Source organism: Rhinolophus ferrumequinum, chromosome X (genome assembly GCF_004115265.2).
Source record: "Rhinolophus ferrumequinum isolate MPI-CBG mRhiFer1 chromosome X, mRhiFer1_v1.p, whole genome shotgun sequence".
NCBI lineage: Eukaryota > Metazoa > Chordata > Mammalia > Chiroptera > Rhinolophidae > Rhinolophus > Rhinolophus ferrumequinum.
The window spans coordinates 87,016,857-87,027,563 of NC_046284.1; positions in this window are offsets into that span (position 1 = coordinate 87,016,857).

Here is a 10,707-nt window from a genome sequence, read left to right on the forward strand (position 1 = left end):
TGGGACTTTTAAGAGTAGGATCTCTTTCTCTTTCTTTTTTTTTGTTTATTTTCTTTTTTTTGTTATTTATTTATTAAATTTATTGGGGTGATAATTGTTAGTAAAATTACATAGATTTCAGGTGTGCAATTCTGTATCACATCATCTATAAATTACATTGTGTGTTCACCATCCAGAGTCAGTTCTCCTTCCATCACCACATATTTGATCCCCCTTACCCTCATCTCCCACCCCCCAACCCCCTTACCCTCTGGTAACCACTAAATTACGTTCCCCAGATTAATTTTCAAACCCCGTGGCCATCTTGTGGTTACTGATTGTTTTCTAATCCCCTCACCTTCCCCTTTACCCCCACCCCCCCCCGCCCATCTAGCAACCCTCAGTTTTTCCTCTTTGTCTCCAAAACTGTTTCTGATTAGTTCATTCACTTATTCTTTTCTTTAGATTCCGCATATAAGTGAGATCATATGGTACTTATCTTTCTCTGTCTGACTTATTTCACTTAACATAATGTTCTCTAGGTCCATCCATGTTGTTGCAAATGGTAAGATTTCTTTCTTCTTTATGGCTGCATAATACTCCATTGTATACATGTACCACAGTTTCTTAATCCAGTCATCTACCGATGGGCATTTCGGTTGTTTCCATGTCTTAGCTATTGTGTATAGTGCTGCAATAAACATAGGAGTGCATAAAGATTTTTGAATTGGAGTTTTGGATTTCTCCGGATAGATACCTAGGAGTGGAATTACTGGATCATAGGGTAGTTCCATTTTCAGATTTTTGAGATACCTCCATACTGTTTTCCATAGTGGCTGCACCAATCTGCAATCCCACCAACAGTGCACAAGCGTTCCCTTTTCTCCACATCCGCGCCAGCACTTGTTGTTTGTTGATTTATTGATGATAGCCATTTTGACTGGGGTTTTTATTTGCATTTCTCTGATGGTTAGTGAGGTTGAGCATTTCTTCATATGTCTGTTTGCCATCTGTATGTCCTTTGTAGAAAAATGTCTCTTCAAGTCCTCTGCCCATTTTTTAATTGGGTCGTTTGTTTTTTTGGAGTTGAGTTGAGTGAGTTTTTCATAGATTTGTGATATTAATCCCTTATCAGTTATATCATTGGCAAATATCTTTTCCCATTCAGTAGGATCCCTTTTTGTTTTATTGCTGGTTTCCTTTGCTGTGAAAAAACTTTTTAGTTTGATATAATCCCACATGTTTATTTTTTCTCTTACTTCCCTCGCGTGAGGGGATATATCAGTAAAAATCTTACTCCGGGTAATGTCTGTGAAGTTTCTTCCTATATTTTCTTCCAGGTATTTTATGGTTTCAGATCTTACATTTAAGTCTTTAAGCCGTTTTGAATTTATTTTTGTATATGGTGTAAGGAGGTGGTCCAGCTTCATTTTTTTGCATGTGTCTGTCCAGGTTTCCAAGCACCATTTATTGAATAGACTGTCTTTACCCCATCGTACATTCTTGCTTCCATTGTCGTAGATTAAATGGCCATATAGGCATGGATTTATTTCTGGACTCTCTATTCTGTTCCATTGATCTATGTGTCTGTTTTTATGCCAGTACCATGCTGTTTTGATTACTGTAGCCTTGTAGTATAATTTGAAGTCAAGTATTGTTATACCTCCCACTTTGTTCTTATTTCTCAAGATTGCTGAGGCTATACGGGGTCTTTTATGTTCCCATATTAATTTTAGGATTATACGTTCTAGTTCTGTGAAAAACGTTGTTGGTAGTTTGATAGGAATTGCGTTGAATATGTATATTGCCTTAGGCAGTATGGACATTTTAACTATATTAATTCTTCCTATCCATGAACATGGTATGTCTTTCCATCTATTTATATCTTCCTTCATTCCTTTCTTCAGTGTCTTATAATTTTCTGAGTACAGATCTTTTACTTCTTTGGTTAAATTTATTCCCAGGTATTTTATAGTCTTTGGAGCAATTGTAAATGGGATTGTGTTTTTTAAATTTCTCCTTCTGATGTTTTCTTATTGGTATATACAAATGCAACTGATTTCTGAATAATAATTTTGTATCCTGCTACTTTACTAAATTCATCTATCAGCTCTAATAGCTTCTTGGTGGAGTCTTTAGGGTTCTCTCTATATAGTATCATATCATCTGCATATAATGATAATTTTACTTCCTCCTTACCAATCTGGATGCCTTTTATTTCTTTTTCTTGTCTGATTGCTGTGGCTAGAACTTCCAGCACTATGTTGAATAGAAGCGGAGATAGTGGGCAACCTTGCCTTGTTCCTGATCTTAGGGGGAATGGTTTTAGCTTTTCCCCATTGAGTATGATGTTAGCTGTGGGTTTGTCATATATGGCCTTTATTATGTTGAGATATGACCCCTCTATTCCCACTTTCTTAAGGGTTTTTATCATAAATGGCTGTTGGATTTTATCAAATGCTTTTTCTGCACCTATTGATATGATCATGTGATTTTTATTTTTCATTTTGTTAATGTGGTGTATCACATTAATTGATTTGCGGATGTTGAACCACCCTTGCATACCAGGGATGAATCCCACTTGATCATGGTGTATGATCTTTTTAATGTATTGCTGAATTCTGTTCGCTAATATTTTGTTGAGGATTTTTGCATCTATGTTCATTAGAGATATCGGCCTGTAGTTTTCTTTTTTTGTGGTGTCTTTGTCTGATTTTGGGATCAGGGTGATAGTGGCTTCATGAAAAGTGTTTGGGAGTCTTCCTTCTTCCTTCTGGATTTTTTGGAAGAGCTTGAGGAGAATAGGTGATAATTCTTTTTTGAACGTTTTGTAAAATTCACCTGTAAAGCCATCTGGTCCAGGGCTTTTGTTTGTTGGGAGATTGTTGATTACTGATTCAATTTCCCTGGTGGTAATCAGACTATTCAGGTTTTCTGTTTCTTCTTGAGTTAGCCTTGGAAGGTTGTACGCCTCTAGAAAATTGTCCATTTCTTCCAGATTGTCAAATTTGTTGGCATATAGTTGCTCATAGTAACTTCTTAAAACTTTTTGTATTTCTGCGGTGTCCGTTGTCACTTCTCCTCTTTCATTTCTGATTTTATTAATTTGGGTCCTCTCTCTCTTTTTTTTAATGAGTCTGGCTAAAGGTTTGTCGATTTTGTTTATCTTCTCTAAGAACCAACTCTTGGATTCATTGATCTTTTGTATTGTTTTTCTGGTTTCTATTTCATTTATTTCTGCTGTGATCTTTATTATCTCCTTCCTTGTGCTCCCTTTGGGCTTATTTTGCTGTTCTTTTTCCAGATCCCTTAAGTGTGAAGATAAACTGTTGATTAGTGATGTTTCTTGTTTCTTTAGGTAGGCCTGCAAAGCTATGAATTTCCCTCTTAGGACTGCTTTCGCGGCATCCCATAGATTTTGGGTCGTCGTGTTTTCATTTTCGTTTGTCTCAAGATATCTTTTGATTTCTTCCTTGATCTCCTGCTTGACCCATTCATTATTTAGTAATAAGTTATTCAGCCTCCATGAATTGGTGTGTCTTCCAGTTTTTTTCCTGTAGTTCATTTCTAATTTCATAGCATTGTGATCAGAGAAGACAATTGGTATGATTTAAATTTTCTTAAATTTATCAAGACTTGTTTTGTGGCCTAACATATGGTCTATCTTGGAAAATGTTCCATGTGCGCTTGAGAAAAACGTGTATTTTGCAGCATTGGGGTGAAATGTTCTGAAAATATCGATTAAATCCAAGTGGTCCAATGTACCATTTAAGGCTGTTGTTTCCATATTGATTTTCTGTCTGGAAGACCTGTCCCTTGTTGTCAGAGGTGTGTTGAAGTCCCCTACTATGATAGTGTTACTGTTGATCTCTGTCTTTATGTCAGTCAGTACCTGTTTTATATATTTAGGTGCTCCTATGTTGGGTACATAGATGTTTACTAGGGTTATGTCCTCTTGTCAGATCGATCCCTTTATTATTATATAGTGCCCATCTTTATCTTCTAATATGTTCTTCATTTTAAAGTCTATTTTGTCATATATAAGGATTGCAACTCCAGCTTTTTGTCATTTCCATTTGCATGAAATATCTTACTCCAACCCTTCACTTTCAGCCTGTGTGTGTCTTTTGTTCTGAGGTGAGTCTCTTGTATACAGCATATACAAGGGTCTTGCTTTCTTATCCACTCAGCCACCCTATGTCTCTTGATTGGAGCATTTAATCCATTTACATTTAAAGTGATTATTGATAGGTACATAGTTATTGCCATTTTTAAATTTGTAGTTAGGTTGTTTTGATCTTTTTTCTATTTACAGAAGTCCTTTTAGTATTTCTTGCAATGCTGGCTTCGTAGTAATAAATTCCTTTAGCTTATTTTTTTCTGGAAAGCTCTTTATCTCTCCATCAACTTTAAATGATAGCCTTGCTGGATAAAGCAATCTAGGTTGTATGCCTTTGCTTTACATCACTTTGAGTATCTCCTGCCACTCCCTGCTGGCCTTCAATGTTTCAGTAGAAAAATCATTTGATAGTCTTATGGGAGTTCCCTTGTATGTAACCCTCTGTCTTTCTCTTGCTGCTTTTAGGATTCTCTCTTTGTCTTTCAGCTTTGCCATTTTAACTATAATGTGTCTTGGTGTGGACCTGTTTGGGTTTATCCCGGTTGGAACTCTCTGCACTTCCTGGGCTTGTATGTTGGTTTCCTTCATCAGGTTGGGGAAGTTTTCGGACATTATTACTTCAAATATGTTCTCAATCCCTTGCTTCCTCTCTTCACCTTCTGGTATTCCTATGATGCGCATGTTGTTGCGCTTGATGTTATCCCAGAGGTCTCTTAAGCCATCCTCATTGTTTTTTATTCTTTTTTCTTTCTGTTGTTCCGTTTGGGTGATCTCTGCTACCTTGTCTTCTAAGTCGCTGATTCGATCCTCTGCTTCATCTAACCTGCTGGTAATTCCTTCAAGTGAGTTCTTAATTTCGGTAATTGTGTTCTTCAGTTCTAACTGGTTGTTCGTTATGATTTCTACATCCTGCTTTATGTCTTCTCTAAGCTCCTTAAACATTCTTATCACCAGTGTTCTGAACTCTGTCTCTGAAAGGTTGGTTATGTCTGCTTCATTTGGTTCCAGTTGTGGAGGTTTCTTCTGTTCTTTTACTTGGGACGTGTATCTTTGTTTCCCCATTCTGGCTGACTCTCTGTGTTTGCTTTGATGTATTAGGTAGATCCCCTAGAGTTCTTAGTTCTTGCTAGGTTATCTTATGTAGTATGTGTCCTTTATATTTGACTTGCACTACTTCGTTCTTTTCCTCTGAGTGTGCTCCAAAGGTGACTCTTGTGTTGTGTATATTGTCCTGTTCAAGAAGATCTTTAATTGCTTTTTGCTTGTGAGTAGGTGGGGTTAACTCCTAGGCTGACTCGTTGTGAGACTTGGCTCTGCCCACCACAGGGCGTTCTGCTGCGTGAGGGTTGACCACTTAAATGTGGTTTGGCCTCTATGGGCTCTAGTGCCTTCAGAGAATTCCCTCTGGGTGTGTGACTTGTAGGTCAAACCCAGTAGTACTCTGGTTTGGTCTGGAGTTGGCCTCTGGATATGTTGAATCTTGTGCCTCTTAAGCTGGGCCCTAGTACGGCAGTTTCAGAACAAAGCAAATCACCAAGCACAATAGCAACAACAACAACAAAGAAAAAAATCAAATACATTCACATGTAAAAACACCCGATAACCCCCACTCGACACAGGCAAAGATATCAAAGATATACAGACAAAGCAAAACAAAACAAAACAAAGCAAAACAAAGCAAAACAAAAAGCAGTGCCAGTCTTGGCTTAAGCCTACCAAGTAATGTCCAGGTTGTCCTCTGCTGTACCAAAGAGCCCCCTGCTTATTGCGCAGGCAGAGCCGGTCACTTGGTGCCCAGAGTGACTTTGGGGCTGTAGATTTAAATGCGTGGGCCTGAGGGGTCTGGATGATAGTTTTTACAAAGTCAGTGCAGTTTCTGCCCTTGCCTGCACATATACACACTGAGAGTAGCACCACCAGCCCTGTGTCCAGTACTCCTGAGTCTTAAGGCACTTTCTCAGTGTGTGTGTGTATGGGGGGGTGCGGGCGGGAGATTTCTGAGCTGCTGAAAGCCCAGAGCTGCGTCTGCCTTACTGCTGATACCTGGGAGTGTCTCGGAAGTTGCACTTGCCCCGCCCTAGGCAGGCCAGAAAGGGTGGGGGCTGGGGATGGAGGGGTCTTCTCTCTCCCAGCCCAGCCGCAGGTCACACTCTTCCCGCAGGCCAGAAAAGGTGGTGGCTGGGGGTGGAGGAATCTCTTCTCTCCTAGCCCAGCCAAAATCACGCTCTTCCCAGTCTCCTCCCTGGGTCAGGGCTGCCTGTCAGGCTTCCCAGAGCCTGAGCACTACTACGGCTCCTCTGTAATCTGACACTACTCCTCAGTTCAGGGGCCAGTTTAAATCTCTGGAAGGGCGGGGGTAGGATTGGTAGAGCGGGGCGGGGGAGGGGCCCAGGTATGGAGTGTGTGTTCTTTGTCCGCCCCAGGGCCCACTAGCCGCCCTCCTGGCAGGAGAAATCAGCCGTGGGACGCAGGGAAAGAGCCCACCTATTGGTCTCTGCTCTCCATTCCGCCCTGGGATCCCGTGCGTGCCCGGAACTGCGGGTGCCACCGCGGTTTTCGCCGCCACCGGCTGAGAATCCGCTGCGGGCTGGGATTTCCCGCCGCCGCTGCTGGCCGCGCGTTTTCACTCCGCTCCCTTCCTTTCCTTCCCCTGCTCGCCCAATTAGCGCACCTTCAAGTAATCCTGAGCTTCAAGTAATCCACGAGTCTCTTAGCTGTTCTGTGTGATGAGCAAAGAGTTCTTTGATGGGTTATAGGTCCCGTTTGTAATAAGATCCGGAGGAGAACTCAGAAAGTGCGCCTCGCTGCCGCCATTCCTATGACGTCATCCCTTCTTTTTATTTTTAAATTAAAGTTTATTGGGATCACAATGGTTAGTAAAGTTACATAGGATTTCTTTCCTTCTCTCCCCATAACCTGGTTCCTGACAAAAGTAAACAAAAGTCAGGGCTCATTCTAGACAAAATCTTGCCTAAGAGCTGCTTTGCTAGGTTTTATATGAGTCCCACCTTCTCACCTCCCAGCACAAACACCCAGCTGTACAGTATACAAGAAAGTGAACCAGAGAGGAAAATATCTCTTTAGCAGTTCTTTCATGCATTCACTAATTCTCGTGGTGGTATGAATGGCATTTGATAAACAACAATTCACTCTATGACAGGGAGAAATCCGAGATTTATAGGTTTCACCATTTATACAATTTAGGTTGGGCCTTTTTAAAGAAAAATAATACAGATTATGAATACAAAATTGCTAGATCCCTTCCTGAGGAGTGTACAGGACCAGTGCAAATGTGGGACCCTAAAGTTTACATTCCATTAGCTATACTATAGCATGTCCAAAGCTATTAGGAATATTATTTCTTATGGAGTCAGAATCTAAATTCACATATACTATACATTTTTCATATACTATTTGGCTTCCGAATGTATATGAAAAATACATGACAGCACATTATATACAGAAAGGACTAAGAAGACCATACTTTTCTGGCCATGTTGCCGATATCCCACAATTTATGAAAAACCTTCATGGGAACAGAGAAACCTATAAGTGCAGGCTGATGAAAGCCAATAAAAAATCAACTGCTGGAGTTAGATATACAAAGAACAAAATTCCTACTGCAAATTTATTGACCTGTTAACAATCCACAGAGACACCTACATAACTAGACATTCAAATGACCAGAGCTACAAATTTGGTCAAACTCTTAAAAACCTTCCAGTAAGAAAGATAAGTTAGGGATCTTGAAATTTACATGTGGGCCCTGTATTTCAATTCTAAATTAGTATGAGTGCAATTTTTTTCTTTTTTTCAAACTGTTTATAAAACTGATGCTTATACTTCCTACTGAGACAATGTAAGTTTTCATCAAAACTGTCATCTTGTTCTTCTTTGCCAGCAGAAATAAACTCAGTTCCTACATTTCTTGTCCAGCTTTTAATTTTAACAATGATAACATTCTATTTTACTTACCTTATTGCCTCCTAGTTGATAACCTTTGCCTGAAAATGGTACTACAAAAGTGTAATTTTCAAAATATTAAAAGCTAAATTCATATACAAATTGACAGTAAGCCAGTATCAAATATGGATTTTAGTTCATTAATGAGGAAGTCAAAAGGTCAACAACTGATTCAAAGAGGATATGAGAAGTGGGGCTTTATACAGTCAGCGAAGAAAAAGGAATGTTGATATAAGATTGCTACCATGGATACAAAACTGGTTAATGTCCCAAAGGGCAACAAAACCATAAGCTTTGGGATCATTTCTACTGGGCAGAAAAGAAAATCATTGCACTTTCCCAGTTTTCTGTAAGCTAACCTCTGAGTTTACAGACTTATAAAATATCTGAGTTCTAATCAATAGTAAATTGTATGTCAAACAAGTTACATTCCCTTACAGAGTCAGCTGAATCTTAGCTGGGCTTGTTAGACAGTGCTCCCGAATTAAAAGGCCATGCAATCTTGCATATTTCCATGTTTTGTCTACTTTTTCTTGACATTACTCTTGGGCAATGTGATTGCTGCTATTTCCCATTAATCTGTAGCTAAAATCGTAAGATTTGAAATTTGGCATTAGTGTGCCCCTCAAGAATTTTGGTCTGGAGTTTGAAGCTTTGTTAGTTCTCTTCTTATGTTTTCTGAGTTGCAAAAAGTGTGTTCCTTTATGACTCATTCTTCTAACCTTTTGGTCTAAGAGTGTACTGCCAAATTAGCCAAAATGAGCAATTGGTAACAGAACAAGCAGGAGTATCTCAGGCTGTGTTATGGTTTGAATTGGGTCCCCTGAAAACTCATGAGTTGAAGTCCTAACCACCAGTACCTCAGAATGTGACCTTTTTTGAAGACAGAGTCATTACAGAGATAAAGTAAGGTCATTATGGTGGGCCCTAATCCAATACAACTAGTGTCCTTATAAGAAGGGGAAATTTGGATACAAGACATGTATAAAGGGAAGACAATGTGAAGAGACACAGGAAGAAGATGGCTACTGTAAGCCAGAGAGAAAAGCCTAGACAGATCCTGCCTCACAACCCTCAGAAGGAACCAATGCTGCCAACACCTTGACCTGATTAAGGCCCCCCACCCTCAGTCTGGTTTTGTTGTTGTTATAGCAGCCATAACAAACTTGTACAGGCGGATTGTGGGAATTTCCTTTCTGCAATCATGTGGAATGATGATTTGGTTTTGTTCAGGCTTATAATCAGAATGCAACATCTTCCCGTGTGAAAGGTTTAGTACATAGTTATTAACAGAGGACTCAGGACTTTTTAGACCGGCCTGCTGGGTTTAAAGAGTTTCCCAAAGGACAAGAAACATTTTAACACTGGCTTTTAGCTCTGAAGGAACAGGACTTCAAAAAACACACCTCATAAGAATTGTACTTCAACTACTGAACTCCTGTTTCATTCCATGTATAATGAAAAGTGTTTCAATTAGCCCGGTTAATCTATATGTGTCACCTTCTTCAAGATAAGTCCGAACATCCCCAATGCACACTAAAACCCAGGAACACTACTGAGAATGTCAGAGGCCTTTGTGAGGCCAATGAATACAATGTGGCAATCTAGGTATGGCTCTACTCACATCCTCTCTGGGCCATATTATGGCTCAAAGCCACAGAAGGATCTCAGAGGGTACAGGTTCAGCTGGTGCTTTCCCACATTAGGATCTCTCCAGCAACAGAATAATAATTCATTGCTCTCCTTATATGTAGTGAAGACAGTGGCATATTTGAAACTAATGAAGTTTTCTCAAAACTTCGTAAGTTGAAAAAAGGTCTGGACAGAATCCCAAGACTCTTTCCCTGCACATTGTAGAGGAGTGGCTCCACAATGGTGTCCTGGGAACCTTGCATGTATTCACATAGGTTACACAGAGGAGGCTTGTACCACAGCTTGATCTAAGACTTGGCATAATGCCTCTGATCCTTCTGGAACATGAGCTCATGGGAGGCTTGTGAGGAGCTGCTTTGAAGCCCTTTTCCCACTCACCTCCCTGCCTTCCCTGGATGAGATCAGCCTGGATGGCTGTCATATGATAGTTTATATCTTTTTTTATGGAAATATATTTGATGTAATATTGTGTAAATTTCAGATGTACAACATGTTAATTTGGTACATTTATATATTGTAAAATGATTGCCATTGTAGTGATAATTAGCACCTCTATCACGTTACATAATTATCATTGCTTTTTAGTGGTTGGAATAGTTCTAGTCTCTTAGCAAGTTTGATGATTATAATCCAGTATCGATTTCTATAGTCACTATACTGTGCATTAGATCTCTAGGGCTTGTTTACTACTCATTGCAAGTTAGTGCCCTGAAACAACATCTCTCCTATCCCCCAGCCCCCAGCCGTTGGTAACCACATTTTACCCTCTGTTTTCATGAGTTTGGCTGTTTTAGATTCCACATATAAGTGATATCACACAATATTCATCTTTCACTGTCTGACTTACTTAGCATAATGTGCTCAAGGTCCATCCAAGTTGTCTTAACCTAAGTGCCCTTCAGTGAATAAATGGATAAATAAGATGTGATATACTGGGGGTGCCAAAAAAATGTATACACATGACTTGTATTCATCTTTTGTTATCAGTATAT